Source organism: Hemiscyllium ocellatum, chromosome 9 (genome assembly GCF_020745735.1).
Source record: "Hemiscyllium ocellatum isolate sHemOce1 chromosome 9, sHemOce1.pat.X.cur, whole genome shotgun sequence".
Classification (NCBI taxonomy): domain Eukaryota; kingdom Metazoa; phylum Chordata; class Chondrichthyes; order Orectolobiformes; family Hemiscylliidae; genus Hemiscyllium; species Hemiscyllium ocellatum.
In genome coordinates, this window is record NC_083409.1 from 69,112,129 (window position 1) to 69,134,542 (window position 22,414).

General features: G+C 39.4%; 1 protein-coding gene across 1 annotated transcript in view; it reads right to left on the bottom strand.

Moving 5' to 3' along the window:
• Window positions 1-22,414, bottom strand: part of LOC132819087 (metalloprotease TIKI2-like) — a 406,884-nt gene that overhangs the window by 150,018 nt on the left and 234,452 nt on the right. The window lies entirely within an intron of this gene.

Here is a 22,414-nt window from a genome sequence, read left to right on the forward strand (position 1 = left end):
TGAAACTTGAAAGGGTAGAGAAAAGATTTACAAGGATGTTGCCAGGGTTGGAGGATTTGAGTTACAGGCAGAGGTTGAATAGGCTAGGACTGTTTTCCCTGGAGTGTCGGAGGGTGTGGGGTGACCTTATATAGGTTTATGAAGTCATGAGGGGCATGGATAGGATTAAATAGACAAAGTCTTTTCCCTAGGGTGGGGGAGTCCAGAACTAGAGGGCATAGATTTAGGGTGCAAGGGGAAAAATATAAAAGAGACCTAAGTGGCAAACTTTTCATGCAGAGGGTGGTGAGTGTATGGAATGAGCTGCCAGAGGAAGTGGTGGAGGCTAGTACAATTGCAACATTTAAAAGGCATCTGGATGGGTATATGAATAGGAAGGGCTTGGAGGGACATGGGCCACGTGCTGGCAGGTGGGACTAGATTGGGTTTGGACATCTGGTCGGCATGAACAAGTTAGACTGAAGGGCCTGCTGTACATCTCTATGACTCTGACCTTCATATGTTTTTTATGTCTTGTACTATGAAGATATAAAATGTTTGCTCAAAGTCTCAATTCCCATTTTTTAATTTCGAAGTTTCTGAGAAATCAATAATTACTTTGTCTACTCCCTCATTTTATGTACTTGTAGAAGTTTTTATTATCTGTCTTTACATTTCTTGCTGGGTTTACTCCTATATTCTAATTTTTCCCATTTGTCCCCTCCTTTATTGTGTCACTCTTAGTTAGTTTTTAAAATGTTCCCAATCTTCTGACCTATCAGTAATCCTTGCAGTATTGTTTGTCTTTCTATCAAACTTGATGCCCTTCTGAACTTCATTAGTTATCTATACATGTCACATCCTTTTCAATCTTTGTTCAAAATCATGAAACATCTTCTGAAATTCCTGTGGCTACCTATCTGCAACTTAGTTTTTAAATCAATTTTCCCCATCTACTTTCGCCAACTTTTTTTCCATACTACTGAACAGCCTTTCATTAAATGTAAAGTATTAATTTCAGATAAATGCCCTTTATCACACTCAAACTAAATTTTTAAAAAACCTTCATGTTATGCTCACTCTTCCCTGGAGGGTCCTTTGAGATCACTCATTAATCCTGTCACATATTACTAAAAACCTGTCCTGAAAACACAATGAATGAGCCCTCATTGCTGCCTTCACCTAGTCCTATTTTAAATACTGCTGGAGTTTAGAGAAAGTAAAAGTGAAACTCATTAATCATCCACCTGCTCTTCCAATTTATATCTTGAGAACTCACCTCACAGATCTCCCAGCCTCATACTCCTTCTCTCAAACTTTTATATGTCTTAGAAAAAGCAGTGCTGTGATTTTTTTTACCCCAGTGCAGTCAATTCCCTTGTTCACCAGTTCATCACCAAATTTCTCAATGAAGTATGCTGTACAGGCAATACTTCACTCAACTGGCCCCTGGGCCTCATATAAGTTGGGTTGTTGGGAAAAGTTATGAATTGGAAATGCTTAAATAAGAAAGAAACAATTTCCTCTCAGCCCACAGAAAAACTTTTAAAACAAGGTGAATAATGCCTCCTACACCAACATGGAGGCTATCAGTGTTCCCCAGCTCAGGCCTCAGGAGAAAGTGATCAGGTCCTAATGATGTCATTGGACCTCAATGTGCATATTTAAAAAGGGCCGCATCAGCTTTGAACAGCTGTCCATGAACCTTCTTTTTAAAATCGCTATTAAATTAGAACAGGAAGAAAGCAGTTAAGCCTTCACCCACACATTCACAAACCCAACCCCCACCTCGACTGCTTTTTAAAAAGATCCTCCACTGTTTCTATCAAATTTGAGCAGTTTAAGTTGAGATCCTTAGTTTCAATTATGTCAAAAGTTATTCCATTTTGTTGTGCCAACCTTGCTCTCAGGAACTCATGGCAGAATTTCCTGTGGAGTTTGTTTTCCCATGGCAGAACATAAACACAGTGTAATTCAAGTGGAAATGCAATGTCACCGATAGGATAAATGCAAAGGAGTCTCCTGCCTTCTGTCATAACTCTTCTGAGTTGGAGCTGCTCTCCCTCCACCATTAAGGTGCAGCAGGACAGCTTACACATTGGCAAAATTCTTTCAATCAATCCTGAGCAAATGGTGGGTGGAAGATGGGAAGTGATACTCCAAATAATTTTGGGTGCAGAGACTGAAAGCACTTTTTTTAAGTATGCAACTAATCTCAATAAGATATATTTACAAAATGAACCCTGAAATGAATCATCACCAACTTTCAAAATACTCAGTTATACTGACATCAAGAGACATCAGACTCTACAGCGCCCACATTTGCGGGTCTAATCCAATTTGGTATATTACCAATATAAACATGGTAAACTTGGCCTTTTATATGTGGGGTGGGAGATAATACTTTGTAGGTGAACAATGAAGAATTTTAGTGGATATATCCTGAATATAGTGCAAAATATTTAGGGAACTTGGGGTTAACAAAACTTCAGACAAAAAGCCCATGAACTTCCTCCCAAAAAGAAAATAGCTTTACGTAGTAGTTACACCAAAAAGTTTCAGAATCATCTCTGCCATTGTCAGAAAGCCATCAAACAGCAGGGATGTAATTTTAAATCATTTATATTACTAAAGAAAGAAAATTGGTCTTAATGTTTCGAAAAGATTAAGTCAATTATTCCAGGCAGGTTATTAAAAAATAACTGTCAGAAGCTGGTTTAATCCTCCACACAGACTTCATTTATGAGCAGCGATACGGAGGGGGAGGGGATTGTGGAGAACTGAAATCTATTTTGTCTATTGGCCTTCGTTTTAGACTGTTTTTAAGGAAAGCATTAACAATTGATAGTACACCTAGTAACTGCGAAAAATTATGCTGTTGAAAAGATCTTAATATATGCTGTAAGATGAACAGCACACATTTATTTTTGGAGTCAACTATTTCAAACAGGCATTATGTAATTGCAACACATGAAAGCCCTTTTGTGCTCTAGTCACAGTGGTATCAGATGGGAAATGTACATGGAGAAAAGCCCTTGTCTACTCTATGAAGATATTTCAGCTTCTCACACTGCGACCGGTGGTTAAAGCAACAAACCCAGGTCATAGTAACAAAGCTTGGACTGATCACTTTGTTAAATTACTATTTTTGGAAAGTTACTGTTTACGTACTGAGGTCAAACTAACAAATGTACCCTCTCCCTTCTGGAAAAAAAAGCAGAAGCTAGGAGTGGTGATAGTATGGGCAATAAGTATGCCTCCCAACTAGAGCTTATTTTTTCATTCCTTGACCCTGAATCTCAACTAGCCATGCAGAAGTCAGGCAGACTGAATTGAAATGTATGTGTTGATATTTAAAAGATTAATAATACACTGAAAATCTTAAGGGAGAATATGGAAAACAAGCGAGAATAATCACTTACAACCTCCACCTAATAAAATTGCTGATAGGCTCGCTCACTGCAAGTTTATATTATCTTACCGGCTCTTGTATACAGTTGAGTTCAATTAAAAGCCTGTTAAGTGTGAACTCATCTAAGTCTATCGGTTTTCACTGCAGGGTGGCAACAGTGTCTATACTCATGGAGCAAGAGGCAAGTGGCAGACAGTGCCTGAATTGAAATGGGGGTAGCAGTGTAGTGCAAGAGGAGAAGGACAAGGCCTGTGCAGCCATCTGACTACGGCAGTGTGGAAATATCCTGAAGCACAACCCGGTGGCGGTATTATGCTGCCGGGTAAGAAATTCAAGTCTCACCTTCAGTATCAACCCACAGAGAGGGAAAACCCACGCAACGCTGACAAAGTGCAGGAGAAGTCTGTTGCGAGGAATATGGCGAGCTTCAATAGACAACCAACCACAGGAAGGGACAGGTTTTTTTTTAAGATCATGGGTGTCATAGAGATGTGAAAGAAAAGCGCATTCAAAATCTGCCTGCGGTGAGGATCCAATGAAACAGATCATGGTTGATGTCACTAAAGTATCCAAACTGGTATTACAGAGGGTCATTAGTGCCAAGAGAGATCAATTCAAAGCTGGATCAGAACTGAAACTCAAACACGTACCACTACAGCCTGTACATGGATGGCAAGAAGCAGGATGGTACGTTGCTGCTTTCTGATGGCATTTTGGAGCTGTTCTTGCTGACTGAGAAATGGTGTCATGGTGAAACAGAATTGATACCATACCCAATAGAAAGTGAAATTCCTCCCATTAGAAAAGTATGAAGTCCTAATTTCCTCACCAGCAGAAATATCATTTGACTACTCTTCATTCTTCTTTTCACCGACTAGATAAATTCTTGTCTCTAAATGTGCCAAAGATAGGAGTTATGATAGTTTGAGTATTAAAGGAATACCTCAGCAAACAGTTGTCCCTTGTATGGCCTTTATAGCTGTAAGGAGAAAGTGAGGACTGCCGATGTTGGAGATCAGAGCTGAAAATGTGTTGCAGGAATCCTGATGAAGGGCTTATGCCCGAAACCTTGAATTTCTTGTTCCTTAGATGCTGCCTGACCTGCTGCGCTTTTCCAGCAACACATTTTCAGCTTTATAGCTGTAAGCCCAGGAACCAGCTATCATGAGAAGCTGCCATCCTTGCCACCAAAACTAATGTCTTCTAAGATTAGGGAATCATAATGTAATATATATCTGCCAAGAGGGTTGAGAATATAGTTGGAGATTGGTTCCTCAAATGAAAGTGACTTGGACAAGGGAGGCTGGGGAGGAAGTGGTACTAATAGGCTGAATCATATGCTTCTTTTGGTTAAGTCCAGTTGCACTGAGTTTTTCTGAAGGGACTTCTGCCACAAGGTGTAGAGCTTTACTTGCTGTACCTTACCAAGCCAGTCACATTAACTATCTATCCCACCCCTCAGGCACCCACCTTGTCAAGACTTGGCCCCCATCTTGCACTATTTCCAGAACAAGAATTCATCAGCATCTGTTGTGTGCATGTCATTTTTAAAAGGCCTTTCTGCAGCTGTCAGTTTGGAACTGCTCTGCACAGGCCCTGACATTTGCTGCAGACATGGCAAACAGGGCAATATTAGCATCATGCTTTACAGTCAAAGGGCCTGCACGTTCTGCTGGGTGGAATGGTGCAGAGATGGAACTTCGTCCTCTCCAGGACCAGCAGTGGAGGCTATAACACCAGACCCCATCAGCCTGGTCCAAAGATACCAGCCGATTCAGTCAGTCTCAGCTTTCTTAAGGACTGTCCAGCACTGCAGGAAGAAGGTCAATGGCTTTCACCACTCTGCCAGTGTATGTTTTCCCTCTGCTATCTCACACTCTCTCTCTCTCTATTACTGCACCCAACTTCCACCAAAATCATGCTCTAACATTCTCATTGATGATAGCACCATCTCTCTCTACTCAACGTCACCCATCCTAACCCCCCATATGTTCTCTGTACTGCCTACTCACTCATTTGGGACATCTACCCACCTGACCCAACAGTCACAGCTGCTCCAACCATTTTTATTGCCCTTAATATCTGCTTCTCTGATATACAGAGTGGGGTGACGTGGGGGGTTGGGGTGGATGCATCTGGGTGGGATGCTTTTCGGACAATTGGTGTGAACTTGTTGGGTTGAATGGCCTGTTCCACACTGTGGAGATTCTATTAAACAAAAACAGACAAGAAGCAGCCACAAGTAAGGCAGAAAGACTCAAGATAAGTGATGAGCTACCTGACATTCAGTTCCTTTAAGGAAAGCATCTTGACTCTGATGGTTTGAGTGACCATTTCCAAGCTCCTGAACTGATATTGGAGGCTGCCCTTGACTTATTGTGACAGGACTCCTTATTGAAAACTAGGCCCCTTGACTTGACTGAAGCCTGCTGTCAATTGTGACAAGTTTCCTGGTTTTATATTTGTACTAAATTGTAGGGTTAAAGAGAACTAATATAAGACTTTTAACTCTGGCTAAGGAAACATAGCACAAGAAGGCAAGGCAAGGCAAGGATGTTATAAGCCTCCAGTTGACTGGGTGATTGTACATTGTGACAGCAAGTGATGAACCCAGAGATACAGCCTGGTTCAGTCCATGAGCAGGTTTGAGTGCAAGTGGATAGTGTTCTGACTGCAACTTTACAATTACAATTACAATTTATGTGCAGCATTGAGGTGCCAAAGTATCCTGTAAGTAAACTGGAGATGTACCATGACAATTCTTCAAGGCTAGCACATATTGGATGCTAATATTGGTGGGGTGCATGCAGCCGATTCCAGAGAAACATGTTGAAGGCCGAACTTGCCTCATTGACATTCAGCATTCTAACTTACCAAAGTCACCAAACAAAGTACTTGATGAACATTTATGTGACGATGGTGCAGTGTTGCTATCCTTACCTTTAGACTTCAAAGATTTGGGTTCAAGTTTCATCTGCCCCTTAAGTGCGCCTGAATATATCTGAATAAAATCGACTAAAAGAGGAAATGAGATATCCTTGACATCGAAATTGGCATTGCTAGGCTTCTCATTCTGCCACTAATCTCACAATAGACACCTTGCTACTATAAGAATCCAGCCATGAAGTTAAATATTAATAACTAAATAGGGTACCACAACAGTACTTGAGAGAGTTGTGGAGTTAAGGGTTAACAATAACTTTACTTTAGGAATAGCTACAGAGCATATGTGCAAGGCACTGTGTTACAGTCACATCAGATCATATGTAACCAGACCCATCTCTTGTATATTGTTATCTGCAACAAAGCTCATTAGTGTTCACTCATCTGAGTGTAAAATTGATCTTGCTACATTTCATGTGTTAAAATGTTTAACTTGGATTAAAGAATGTTTACTTTTTGCGATAAACATTTTTAGCTACATTAGTCAAAGTTTACTAAGTTACCAGTAAGCACAAGAGGGAATACTTTTTAAAGCAATATTCACTTTTGAAAAGAAACCACTTTTTGAAGCATTGAATAACTGCATGATCCATGGCGATTTTGATTTACAAATTAATTTAAGCAAAACTTAGTGTGGAGATAATACTTTACTGAACACACTATTTGTCTGAAGTCTCCTCCTTTTTCTGTGGAATTTATTCATTTTCTGTTCCTCCCTTGTCCTTTGTTTTGTTCTGTGAGTATTGTATGAATGATTTTTGAAGACAATTTACCTGTACAGATGGTTGTGCACAATAACAAAAGATTGACATTTTTTTCTGGAAGTACCTCTGATTGATGTAAACATTATGTATTGAGGGTATGTCACTGAGATTGTATACAATGAGATATGTAATGTGACAAACTCTGCCAAAATGACCAGCCACCTAGATGTCTGCAGAAATCACCTGCATCATTTTTGTTTTGTGGGTGCTACCACCTGAGCCAAGGAGCTCATTGTTGCAGCCAGGCAGACAGGATACTGCCACCTGCACATCATTACAGTCCTTGATGATCAAAATGTTTTCCAGCTCAATAAATTGTTATAATCCGTTTATGTGGAATTGCCAATAAACTATACCAAACTTGATTTTAGAACTGTACTGAGCCTTTAAATACTTTGTGGTATTAAGGCAAAGCTCAATGCTTGTAGACCAATGGTAACTGTAAGTAAACAAGCTGGTTGTGAGGGTGGTTGTGGTCCAGTGCTAGTATCCCTATCTCTGAGCCAGGAGACCTGGGTTCAAGTCCCACTTGCTCCAGAAGTGTATGATAACATTTCTGAATTGGGTTGACTAAAAGTATCTACGCTTGGTTGAGGCAAAGATGGCAGAAAATGCAATGTGAGTTCACCATTTCAAATAGTACCACTGACTCTGCCATGGACAGTGAGGTGAGCAAAAAATCCTGCCCCTTGTGCTTCGTGAAGAAGTTTCAGTAAGGGCAAGGATTATTCTTGCCATATTAAAACTAGCTCCTTAAATATTATGCCATCTACATTCACAGTTTGGCTGCCGTAATACACTCTTAAAGGCACAATGCTTTAGAAACCGCAGTGTGCCAATAACAGAGCACAGTCCCAGTGTACAGCGTGCTACACCTGAACCAGTACAGGAGCACAGTAATAGTTCTGCTGGGTGATTAGGATACTTAATGCCAGAGAACCGCAGGTGCCACTGGCTTGGGTGGGTTAGCTCATCTGGTTCAGAAATAGGAAAACTGAGAGGGTGTACATGGTTTTGGCCATATTGGTTTGATTCTTCATTTATACAAAGTTGATTTTCAGCAAAATATATTTCTGTTTCCTCTTAAAATTTCATTCGCCATTCCAGGATATCTGACGAATGAGTTAAATGACAAATATGCAGCAATGCATATTTGCAACTCTTTTGCAAACTTGGAACAAAACATAAGAGTGCAAACCCAGATAAGTTATCATTGTGGTTACAATGTCTGAGACAATCAGTTTTCAACAACAATCAGCTCAACTCTCAAAGACTGCTAGTGCCACACAAGTAGAATTGTGCAGATTACACCCGTTTTTTTAAAAATAGATAATCTTAGTGATACAAGGTTCTGAACTTGAGTGAAAGAATAAGTTGCTGCAAGTTTTTTGTTTTCTCATTGTATCTTTTTCTGTCAATATGATTCCACCTTCCCTGCTCTTGTGAACATAATGTTTTCATGAATCAGTGAGAATCACTTGGATTCAGTGAACACTCTGTAAAGTCATGTCCACTTTTAAGCTTTAACCCTAACGATTGGTATACTATTAAAAATGGAAACTGGCAAGACTAGTGGTCAAACATTGTTCCCTTTAGGGTGAAATGTAACAGTAACAAGCCCAGAGAATCCTTGATGTCTAGGAATAATTCAGGATTGGTTAAGATGAAAAAAGAGAGGGACAAAGGGAGCAAATCAATGGAGGGTTTACTGGAGAATGCAATGAACAGAGGGGAAATTAAGAAACTAATTAAGGAGGGCAAAGAGAGAGCATGAAACCAACATGGTGGGGTAAGATTAGTGACAGTCCTAAGGAGATCCCAGGATATCAAGGGAAAGAGGATAACCACAAAAACAGTAGGGCCTGTTAGGGGCTGATGAAGCTTTATGTGCATGGAGCTGGTGGACATTAGTCGAGTGTTCAATGAGCACTTCACTTCTGGTCTCATTTGCAAGGAAGAAAGATGTCAGTACAGAATTCAGGAATAGGGACTGAGAGGTTCTTGAGCAGTATGACACAGGGACTGAAATGACATTGAAGGTTTTGACTTAAAAGTGGACAAATCCCCAGTTCCAAATGAGTTGTATCCCAGAATTGATAAATCTGGGTATCAATTTAACCCAGATACATGTGAGGTGATGCACTTTGAAAGAAGTAATAAGACAAGGGAGTACACAATGCGTAGTAGGAGAGTAGGAAGCTCAGAGGAACAGAGGGATCTTGGAATACTTGTTCACAGATTCCTTAAGGTGGCGGGAGTGTTTAATAGTGTAGTTGAAAAGATATGTGGTAGACTTTCCTTTATTGGGGGCGGGGGGAAGGGCTGATGAATGCTTATGCTCAAAACGTTGATTCTCCTGCTCCTTGGATGCTATCTGACCTGCTGTGCTTTTCCAGTACCACTCTCAACTTGCTTTTATCAATCAAGGCATAGCTGTATGAGATGAGGGAGGAAGTTACAGGTGCTCTGACCCAAATTTTTACAGTAATTCCTTTTGGGCCACGGGGGAAGTGTCAGAAGACTGGAGGGCACCTAATGGAGTCTGACTTTTCAAGAAGGGTGGTTAATATAAACCGCAGTTACAGTCCAGTGTGTCTCACATCAGTTTACTGGAAAAGTTTTAGGCAAAATTCTAAAGAAGAACATCAATCTCTGCTTGAAGAGGCAAGGTTTGATCAGGGACAGTCAGCATGGTTTTGCCATAGGCAGGTCCTGCCTAACAAATTATATTAATTTGTCTGAGGTGGTGGCCAGGTGTGTAAATAAGGGTAGTGAATTTCAGCAAATTCTTTGACAGGGTTATACATAGAAGATTGATGAACTTCGTAAAAGCACATGGGATCCAAAGTAACATGGCACAGAGGACTGGTTATGTGACTGCAGGCTGGTGTCCAGTAGCGTACCACAGGGATTAGTTCTAAGTCTCTTATTGTTCACGATACATAAAATGTTAGATGGCCAAATTGGTGCCAGATGCAATTTAATCCAGATACATGTGAGGTGATGCACTTTGAAAGAAGTAACAAGACAAGGGAGTACACAATGAGTAGCAGGAGAGTAGGAAGCTCAGAGGAACAGAGAGATCTTGGGATACTTGTTCACAGATCCCTTAAGGTGGCAGGAGTGTTTAATAGTGTAGTTGAAAAGATATGTGATAGACTTGCCTTTATTGGGGGCGGGGGGAAGGGCTGATGAAAGGCTTATGCTCAAAACGTCAATTCTCCTGCTCCTTGGATGCTATCTGACCTGCTGTGCTTTTCCAGCACCACTCTTAACTTGCCTTTGTCAATCAAGGCATAGCTTTTAAAAGCAGGGTGGTTATAGTGGAGCTGTGCAGGTCTTGGTGAGGACACATTTAGAGTACTGAGAGCAGTTCTGGTCACATAGGTTATGATTGCACTGGAGGGGGTGTAGAGGAAATTCATCTGAATTTGCCTGGATGGAGCAGTTTAGCTGTGAAAGGGAGACTGGATTCGCTCGGGTTGTATTCTTTGCAGCAGACAGAGGACCCAACAAGTCCACACCGACCCTCCGAAGAGTACCCCACCCAGACCCACTTCCCTCTGACTAATGCACCTCACATTATGGGCAATTTAACATAGCCAATTCACCTGACCTGCACATCTTTGGACTGTGGGAGGAAACTGGACCACCCAGAGGAAACCCATACAGACACGAGGAGAATGTGCAAACTCCACACAGACAGTCGCCAGAGACTGGAATCAAACCTGGGACCCTGGCGCTGTGGGGCAGCAATGCTAACCACTGTGCCACCATGCCGCCCTGTAGATAAGATTATGATTGATGGATAAGAAGGAACTGGTCCCTTTGGTTGAAGGCTCAATGACAAGGGGCATAATTTTAACATGAAAGGCAGGAGGCTTACAGGGGATTCAAGGAAAACATTATCCACACAGCGGGTAATGGGGGTTTTGAGTGCACTTCCTGGTAAGACAGTTAAGGTGGGAAATCTCACAACTTTAAACAAGTAGATAAGCATTTGCGATGTCATAACATATAAGGCGTTGTGATAGTGCTGGAAAGTGGGACTCATGTAAGTTAGAGTAATTATTTGTCAATGCAGACTCGATGGGCCGAAGGGCCTCTTTTGTACTGGATGATTTTTATAATTCCATTCAACCACAAGAGGCATCATAGCCAAGCCTCTTTTTGTCAGTGAGATCGTGACATGTGTGCTTTCAGCAAAGCTCACACTTCAGTGATCAATTACCAACCTTTACCGCACTAAACCTTTATGAAGTACTACTTCGTAAGGAATCAACTTGCTTGAAAGATACAACTGGAAAATTTGACAAACAATTTTTTTTAATTGTTGGGACTTAATATTAACATCATTTTAACATTTGCAGAGTAGGCCATCCAGTCAGCTGCATTAAATCTTAAAATGTAACTGATATTTTGATATGGGTGAACAATACTCTATGTACACAGCCTTCCCCTGTTCCTCTAATCACACAACCATGTGGGAGGGACCATGTAACTTGGATTGACAAAATCTCATTGCTCTAAGTGCCATCCCACTTTGTGTATTTGATACAAATGCAGACATTTTCACTTCAGAAGTATTATAATAGCAGACAGTTTGTTTGTAAGTGATCATCAATCAGATAAAACATTTTTGGTGAAATTACTGTATTTTCCTTTAATTTAAGAAAAACATTTCCTTCCAGGGTAATTGACTGACTACAGTTAACTACTCTGCTGCCTGAGTGAATAATCACCCCAGTACATTAAAAAACAAAAGAGCACAGTCCAATATTTCAGTTCCCTTTGATGGTTCTGTAATGTCTATTAGTAATAGTTGCGAAACTTATTAGGTGGGAAAACATTTTTCTTTAACTGGAAAACTCTCAGTTATTGAGTAGGTGCAGTGAATACACAGTGATTAGTCTGCAAAGACTCTGCCCATTACTTCACTTTCTCTGCTTCTGAAACCCTCACTCATGCTTTTGTAACCTCTAGACGTGACTATGTCAATGCATTCCTGGTTAATCTCCCACATTCTGCCTGCCATAAACTTACAGTCAGTGAAAACTCTGCTGCTTGTGTCGCAATATCAAGCAGTGCTCACGAAATTACTCCTGTGTTTGGTGAACTGTTTTTGCTCTCATTTAAGCAGTGACTCGATGATGGAATTTTCATCTTAGTTTTTAACTCTTTTCATGGCTTCATCCTCCCCTATTTCTGTAATCACTTCCAGTCTTCTAAGCAATCGGTGCTCTTCAATTCTAGCCTCTTAAACATTCTCCAAGTGATCGCATCACTATTGGATATTTTTGATCCACCTGGTTAGAAGTGTTATGACACACCCCTGAAGAAGGTGGAACATGCGCATGGGTCTCCTGGTTCAGAGATAGTCACTGCACCACAAAAACCTTTCCTTCTACTATCTGGGCTCTAAGTTTCCTCCCTAAATAACCCTTTTCTCTACTTTCCTCTTTACAACCTCACTTGCTAATTACACTTTGGTCATCTGCCCTTATATATCCTATGTGGCTCCTTGTCAAATTCTGTTCTGATGCATTCCCATGTAGTTTTTCAGGACCTGTTACAAAAGATACACCATATTAACGTAAATTATGGATTTATTTAAAGGAAAGCTGTGAACCTTCAGTAAAGTTAAAATAACAATCTTCTTTTGAGGTGTTGTCCATGGGATGATCTCTTTATATCATTGATTACACAAATTGAGAAATTATGTTATAGAAACAAAAACGGGACAAGTGATGTCGAACAAAGCACGCTGATGAAGAATGCTGGTAAAGAGCTGCTAGTCACAGGGAGTTAATGGCACCGTACTCTATAAAATCAAAAGGTGAACTTTAAACCTCTATCAAGATCAGGGATTAGCACTTTGTCAGCTTCAAAAACAAAAAAAACCTGAAAAAATTATAGAACAGGTCAGTTAGCCCACAACTTCATGCTGAACATGATGCCAAATTAAACTAATCCCTTCTGCTTGCCCTTGTTCCATATCCCTCCATCCCTTGCACGTTCATCTGTTTATCTGAAAGCCTCTTAAACGTCCTATCATATCTGCCTCCATCACTACCCCAGTAGCATGTTCCAGACTCCTACCACTCTCCATGTAAAAGTCATGAACCTCACATCTGCTTTGAACTTGCCCCTTCTCATCTTAAATGCATGCCCCTTAATTTTAGACATTTCAACTCTGGGAGAAAGATTCTGACTTTATGTCAACCTTATGTATGTGTCACATAATTTGATAGATTTCTATCAAGTTTCCCCAAGCCTCCTTCACTCCTGAGAAAACAACCCTAGTTTTTCTAGCCTCTCCTTATAATTCCTGCCCTCTAATCAAGGCAGCATCCTGGTGAACCTCTTTTGCATCCTCTTCAAAGCCTTTACAATCATCTTGTAATGTGGTGACCAAAACTGAACACAATTCTAAGTGCAACTTAATCAAAATCTTAGAAAGCTGCAATGTGACATCCATGAGTCTTGTATTTAATGCCTTGACCAATAAAGGCATGCATGCTATATGCCATCTTTATCACCCTTTCTACTTGTGTGGCCACTTTCAGGGAGCTATGGACTTGAACCCCAAGATCCCTCTGGACATCAATACTGTTCCCCCTCTGGACATCAATGCTGTTCAGGGTCCTGCCATTAGATATGTTTCCTGAACACTTCATCTCACAAAGTGCAGCACTTTTGGTCTGCCCAATCACATCAATAAAATAAAAGGACGAAAAGGTGATGGCTATGTGTTCTATGTCTCTCTGTGCAATATTGCCATTGCTCCACTCCCGTCTCTCTCTGTTGACCATAATCCTTAGCACAAAGGAGCTAAGATCCCTTTTTTCACTGGGTGGTTGTAGTGTGGTATACGTGAGAAGGCACTCAAGACTTATTATATTGTTTGAGTTATTGTAGGAAGGAATATAAAAACACACTCATTGAATCGTGGGCGGCACTGTGGCACAGGGGTTAGCACTGCTGCCTCACAGTGCAAGAGACCCGGGTTCAATTCCCGCCTCAGGCGACTGACCGTGTGGAGTTTGCACATTCTCCCCGTGTCTGTGTGGGTTTCCTCCAGGTGCTCTGGTTTCCTCCCACAGTCCAAAGATATGCAGGTCAGGTGAATTGGCCATGCTAAATTGCCTGTAGTGTTAGGTAAGGGGCAAATGTGTGGGTGGGTTTCGTGTCGGTGTGGACTTGTTGGGCTGAAGGGCCTGTTTCCACACTGTAAGTAATCTAATCTAATTCCAGCCTCAATGTAAAATTAGAATAGTGGTAAATAAATATTCTTCCAAAACAGGACTTTGTGTCAAACACAGTTTTAAAATATCCTCCTTTTCTATTTTGTGCAGAACATATGACTGTTAAATGACAAAGCTTCCAGGCTCAAAAGGAGGATTGATATTTTCCTCAGGTAGTGTGTTATTATCGTTTGTTTTCATTTTTCACCCCTGTAATGCTAGTGGATACAAGGTTTAACCATTAAGCAACAAACAAAAGCATAATACTAATCAGAAAGTCATTAAAAATAATTTGGTCTGTTAACACATACAGTCTTTATACACAAAAATATAATTACTCATGTACTTGATGCACTATTTATGGCATTAAGGCTGCTTGTTAACAGCTGTTTAGCCTAACTTAATAAACACAGATGGATCATAGTAATTAAGTCAATTAGGTGTTGAAATATTTACCTTTTAAGTATTGAGGAAGATAAATAAGCATTAAAAGTGCTGTTAACAAACAGGAAGCACCAAAATTAAAACCACTTTCTAACAGTGAACGTATGGAATATTTTTGAGTAAGATTGAAAACATTCACCAAAACATTGCTGTCAACTATTCAAGTGTCATTGTTTACAGCAACAGTAAGGAAAGAATTTGTTTATGACTGTATCATAGAACAGCTGCAGCCCAGAACAAGACCTTTTGGCTGATCGTGTCAGTATTGACTCTTTGGAGGATCCACTCCTACTCATTCTACCTTTCCTCGTAACCCTGCAAGCTTTTTCTCTTCAACTGTTGATCCAATTCCTTTCTGAAAGCCAAGACTGTATCTGTCTGCCACACTCCCAGGAAGGAGAGATCCAAAGTATTTCCTGGTTAAAAAAGAGATTTTTTTTCTCAAAGTCATCTATTATCTCCCTCCAAACCTTTTAAAATCTGTGTTCTCTAGTTCTCAACCCTTCCACTAAAGGGAGCTGTATCTGTTGTCTTATGTCCCACAAACAGTAGATCAATAAACTTTAAGAGACATGCTCATGATATTATCATTGTTTCATCATGTTATCTTTGGGTATCAATGTCACAAAATTGCCTAAAGTAAACATACGCCCCTTAAAGAGACAGACTGGGGAAATAATAATGGGGAACCAGGAAATGGCAGAGAAGTTGAATAAATACTTTGCTTCAGCCTTCACAGTAGAAAATGATAAAGACATGACAAAAAATATGAAACAATTAATGGACAAAAGCAGGAGAGGAAATAAAGTCAATATCTATCACAAGACTGCCAGATAAACTCATGGGCTAAAGACCAATAAGTCTCTGGGCCAGATGGGATACATCCTAGGTTATTGAAAGGAGTAGCTAGAGAGAAAGTGGATGCACTGCCTGTAACCTTGCAAAAATTCTTAAACTCTGGACAAGTCCCAGAGGATTGAAAAATTGCCAATTTAACAGCTTCATTTACAAAGGGAAGGAGAGAAAAACAGCTAACTGTAGGCCCATCAACTTACCGTTTGTTACTGGGAAAATATTGGAGTCTATTATAAAAAATGAAATAGCAGAGCATTTAGAAATCATAATAATACCAAAGAGTTAGCATGGCTCTAAAAAGGGGAAATCATGTCTGACAAATTTACTAGAATTCTTTGTGGCGATGACAAGTGGGACAGATAAAGGGAAAGCATTAGGTCTAATATATTTGGATTATCAGAAGGCATTTGATAAGGCACCACACTTTACATTACAGCAAACTTCGTTTCAACTGACAAACTCACTAAACTGGCAAAAGGTATATACCTGAATTATCATAAATTTATTGTATTATCATGATCTCAATGGCTGGGTAATCAGTTGAGGGTGCGAGTGAGAAGGCTCTCTGCTGCTAAATTTTATTTAGGAAAATTGCATTATTATTTAAGTTATTTATGCTGTAAATAAAGTAAAATAGTAATGGATATACCCTCTGCATTATGTTTCTATTACTGAGTGTGTATTTTTACATTAATTATGTGGATCTTTTGATAAATAGAATATTGACCAGCCAGTACACTTCTGATCCCATATGTGCTAGTTAATAAGACGTTTGCTGTATTTGATAAGAGCTTTTGATGTTGGAGGTAGTATATTGACATGGATAGAAGATTAGCTAACTGATAGAAGACACTGAGTGGGAATTAAGGGATACTTTCAGGATGGCAATGTGTAACTAGTGCAGTAACACAGGTTTCTGTGTTGGAACTACAATTACTTACAATATCTATTAAGGACTTGCACGATAAGAGTGAATGCACAATAGCCAAGTATCCAATGATATAAAGTTAAATGGGGGCAGAAGCATAATGTAAATTAAACAAACCAATAATCAGAAGACCCAATAACATCACAGTTGCACTTGGAGTTCGGGCTCTAATGGTACAATATCCATGAAAGCAATAAATAATCACATTAGCTGAGCTAGCTCAAGCAGACTACAAGAGAAATCAGTTCACAATACAGCCAGTAACAAACTGGTAGCATCAGGGTCAGGTCAGGAAATGTCACCACTTAAAGTAGAAATGACTTTGAATGAATCGTTTGCCATCATAATTCTAAGGACACAAGAACAACAGCAATCTGGCTGAGCTAGAAAGAGCAGAAAAATAAATCCATCCATTTTCACTGCCAGTATTCCCTGCTGGAAAAGGTACACATGTGGAGATTGGGTGAAGACAGAATGACGCTTGGTTGTGATCACCCCCTGATAAAATAGCCTGTTCACTCTTTCAGTGAAACGCTCAGGAATGGTCATTTGAAATACATGTCAGATTAAGTATCACGTTCAAAAGAGGAGAAGCAATTGACAACAAAAGTATGCTTTCCCAAAAGTGATCGAAGTTTCAAACAGTATTCCCATGTAACTCAGTGCTGTTGATGCTGCAGCCAGTAATAAAAGTAGTTTGCAGAGTCTAGGAAGTGTCTGTGACTCATAAGCATTACAATTCAATTTAGTGTTCAGGGTCCATTGGGGGAGGGAAGGAAATCAACCAGGTTTCCTGTTTTTAAAAAGTACAAACATGTGGAATATCAGTCGAGGGTTAAGGGGGTGATTTAGGGCACCCTCTCATAACACACATCTGATAGTATCAAGGACCACCCAATGCAACTGCTGACACTTATGAAACTGTACCTAAAGAAAATTAGCACCTTCAGACATGATGAAAAGAATAATAAGAAAATTAGATGAGAATAGAGATGTTAGGAACTATGATAATGTGATGATTACTAGGATCCCAAATCATAATCAGACTTTTATGATATATATCTTTTAACAAATTATTTTACTCCTTTTTAGTCACCTTTTCTGTATTTCACCAGACTGTATGCACACAGCATGCGAGGGAAACACTTAAGTGTGTCATACTTACATAATATTAACTTATGGACAATATGTATGCACTATTAAGTACAACCTTGAAGTACAAACACAAAATTGATTTGAGAGGTCAGGTGGCCCTTCTTACTGCTGATATGTCACGATAATAATTTTCTTGACATTAAAATACAAGTGACCTTTGTATAATAATGACTGCACTTCTCAAATTAATTAAAAAAACTGACTTCATGGTACTGTTGTGGCCATTGTAACTCCAAACTTGAAATCCAGAAACAACAAGTGTGAAAATGTTTATTTTATCAACATGGAATGTGGTTGAGTGATGTCAGCATTGCACTCACTGACATTGGCCTCACCATCAGAAACTATTTATGAGGACAATGAGAAGAGCTGCTCTGGTCACATGACAGAGTTAAGGTTTCATAGAATCCCTTCAGTGCAGGTGCAGGCCATTTGGCCCATCGAGTCCAAACCAACCCTCTGAACAGCATTCCACGCACACCCCCACCCAACCCCGTACCTAATCCCTGTAACCCTGTATTTCCCATGGCTAGTCCACCTAACTTGCACATCCCTGGACACTATGGGCAATTCAGCATGGCCAATGCACCTAACCTGCACATATTTAGACCGTGGGAAGAAGTCAGAGCACCTGGTGGAAATCATACAGACACGTGGAGAATGGACAAACTCCACACAGACAGTCACCCAAGGCTGGGATTGAATCTGGGTCCCTGGTGCAGTTAGGCAGCATTACTACTCACTGTACCACTGTGCTGCCTGAAAAGGATTTCAATAAAGCATATTTCAGTCAGATTGGCAGAAATGTTTGAATGGGAAGGATCCTGTCTAAGACCACGGGCACTTAAGCCACAAGTAGGCAGCAAATTGGTTTGCCTTGAACTCCTTACTGGAGGAGTAGTACTTGGGCTCCACGATTTCATCTTGACTGCAGCATAAGAAAATCTGCCACTCAGAACATAATACAACAGTGAATATATCCTTCTAAACTACCGTAGCATTCTTCATCGGGACAAAGGATTGCAGACATGCATCAAGAAGAGAGGAGGTGTGTTGTGTATATGGGAATAGTTGTGTAAATTCAGGTGTTGAACAATAAACGTTTATAGTCAACTTTCACAACTTATGAAAACTTGTAATTTGCCTGTTTCCGACCCTCAACACACTCAAGAGTTGAAACATCTTTGTTTGAAACCCGCTCTCTTCGTTCAGTAGGAGAGGTTGAGGTTGGGGGGGGGGGAGGTGCATGGCAGGGGCTGACCTATTGTTTCTCGCCTGTCTGTAACAATTAAGTACAAGTCTGTACCATTAACGGCATAATTTTTCACCCTAGCTATGCTTCCTTCTACCAAACTGTTGATATTCCTTTTGCTAAAGGTTCAGGTCATGTGGTGTTCTAGACATGATATTTAATAAAGCATCTACACCCAGGAAACAATTTTGTGGTGAGCATAGCAAGAGATCACACAGAGGAACCTCAATTATCCAAAAGAAACGGGGAGGCAGTATTCTGTTCAGTTAATTGAATTCCGGATAATCGAATGCTGGATGACATAATTTAGCCGAGGATCGAAACCAGATAATCCAGATAATCCGATATTCAGACAATCGAATGCTGAATAATTTACAAAGCTTCCTCTGTAAATGTTCTCCCAAAATTGTGACAAACAGATGTCTGTAAGTGGGAGTAACCTTCTGAAGATAGGAGAGTATGTAGAGAAACCATCCATTAGGTCATCCTTTATAAAGGACCATAAAACTGCTGATACTGAATGGACTAGTCAGTTGCTTGAAAATCAACATTCTCAAGTTGGTATATTGTTCAATCTGTGGATACTCATTCTGACCAAATATTGAGGTCTCATCAGAATGGAATCAATAGGAATCAAGCTAATACTCTGTCTTCATTAATATCAAAGGATTAAAAGAATAATAAAGAATTAAAAGTATTCTCAGTTTCCCCATTATTGGTTGTGTGACTTACATTTTATAAGCTACCAGACAAGTGAACAAATGCTAGACAATTCAGCTAAACATCTATAACTCTAGATGAGACACCCCAAACTCATTACAAAATCTGTTGAATCATCATCTTACTAGTTATGCTGCAGTTGAATTCATGCCCAGCACTTAATGGCACAATTTAACAGTCACCTCCAGCTTTTCAGTAATATCCTGATACAGATATTGACTTTGCAGACTAAGAAAAACAAAATTGCTTCATACCTCTTTCCCCATCGTTAAATATCACTATCAACCAGTATGTTTCCCATTTTCTCTTGGACAGTATGTTCCATACAGAAAGAACCAGGTGTCTTGCACAAATGTCTCCAACCTTCTAGAATTTCTATTTTTGTTTTAAAAAGTGCACAAAACTTGCCTTTTCAAAAAGATATTTGAGATGTAAAGGGAATATCAAATGAACTTTCAATGCCATCAGAAAATCCCTTACCCCTCTTAAATCTTCGCATTTTCAACCCAAAGTCTCTCTTTTTATTAAGTAACATGTGCCTTCTGGGTATTAATCTTCTCCATATCTTTCAATGTTATCATTTATCAAACCCCTACTGCAAGCTAGACTTGTGTTTCAGTGAAATAGTAATTGATGCGCTTTCAAGAATCAACAGATTTAAAATACCCACTTGAATTAAATCAGAGAATTAATGCCCAATCCTATTTTTCTGAAACATAATGTGAGGAAACATACGTTCTCTGTTACAATATTCTATGAAAATATAATTCAAATAAGTTATTTTAAAATATGTCTGGCAAACGCAGTTTCTTGTCTGACAGCAGCTTGCAAAAAAATTATGGAAATGCTAACCTTAGTCCCAGTGCCAGTCAGTAAAACATTCCTTAATTCAAGTGACAACCCTGAATTAAACCCTAATAAATATTTGTGTTGGTTCACATCTGGAGTCCCTCCCACACTTACATGTTTTGGCAACAGCTTCAGCCTTCAAGATGTATTCATTTATGAAATGTTGATTGCAATGCTACATTTCAATTAACTATGGATTACTCAACCAATTTTATTACATGAGTATGATACATCCCAGGTTAGAAATATACAAGACAGTGCTTATATTGCAGAAGTACAGCAATAAATCAAATAGACTACTTTCTGAGGGCAAGTGACTTAAAATTCACTTTGCAGTCTCTGAACGATTCTAGGCCCATCTCTTTATCAAAAATAGTCACTTCCAAAGTAATCAACTGCCATTTTCTTACCTGCGAATAGCTGAGTGCTTAAATCTTGTATGCTCCTATAGAGACATGTGATTAAGACAGTTCCTTCACCAGTTGAAAATGGGGGTAAATAAAAATGCAAATTCCAATACACAATTTGCTGCAATCCACACTGTTTCCAAGAGAGTTCTTGACTTTCCCTCACAAAATAAATTATGCACATTCCACAGTACTGGCAACAGGCACTGTTATAGATCCATAGCAAGCAGCACTGATTCCATAGTATAAGTGTGGTACCGAGCAAGAGTGAGTGCTTTGCTTTGTTTATTCCCTCTTCGCATTGTAAATTAACTAATGTACTTCCAATTCAAAACTCTTTCTACCAAAACACGTCCATCCCACATTTATCACAAATGTACCCATTCTTTTAGCAATGTTAGAAGTACACATTGCTTGTCTTCCCATCTCTTGTATTACTTTCGAAAGACATTTAATTAATATTAATGGATCACAAGCTTAATTTCCTCCCCATGTCATTGGACAGGAAAATCCTTGTCTGCTGAATGACTTGAAAGGGAAATCTTTCATTAATGTGTTTAATTTCAAATCTTTTATAATTTGGAATATAGTTTCCCGATCCAAGCAAGGGTTACAGAAAAGTAGCAGCTAAACACACAATACGATCTAAGAGGAAATTGATAACGTGAATATATTGATACACAGCAAATCATGTCCAAATCATTCAGGTTTATCTTGAGCTCTGTAGAAATGCTCCTGCTAAGTAATATCAATCTGGCTCACTTTACAGAGAGGGATGTTACAATAACTCCTTGAAACACCCTTCACTGTCACTAATAACAACAGTGGTGTCAAACATAGCAGCAAACCACAGGCAACAATTAATTATTACAACATTCCCAGAGGACGTAGCTGAGAGTCTTTTAACTATAAATTCTCCATGGAAAAGTGTTTGGCAAACATGTTATGTAAACCATAATAAAATGGAAGATTGTGTCACTTGCATGTGACATAAACACATGTGGGACTGTCCACAAGGGAAAAGTTTTCTGAAAAGGTGTTGCACTACAGTCCCACATTGTACCCATTACTGGGGAAGGAACAGTATCATTTCAACAGGAGCACTTATCCAAATTCCAAGTTGCCAGACAAACTTTACTTTTTTCCTTTAATTTCATATGATTCAACTTCAAGAAAGGAACTTAATTTGAATGATGACTCAAATTAATGAACAGTTATTGACCTATTTTTGAGCATTTCTGTGCAGCATTCATGGGATCTTTCCCTTAAAACCTTCCGCCACCTGCTTCAGTTATATGATCAAAAACTAACAGTGAGAAACAAAATTCCTGGTCAAAATTTTAATTATAACCGTTTTATAAAATTAATCTTTAAAAGCTCACAATTCTGGTACATTAAAAGTGATCTGATTAAGAAGACGATCAATAAATTACAGTTTGCTTCCATGTTTAACACAGTTATG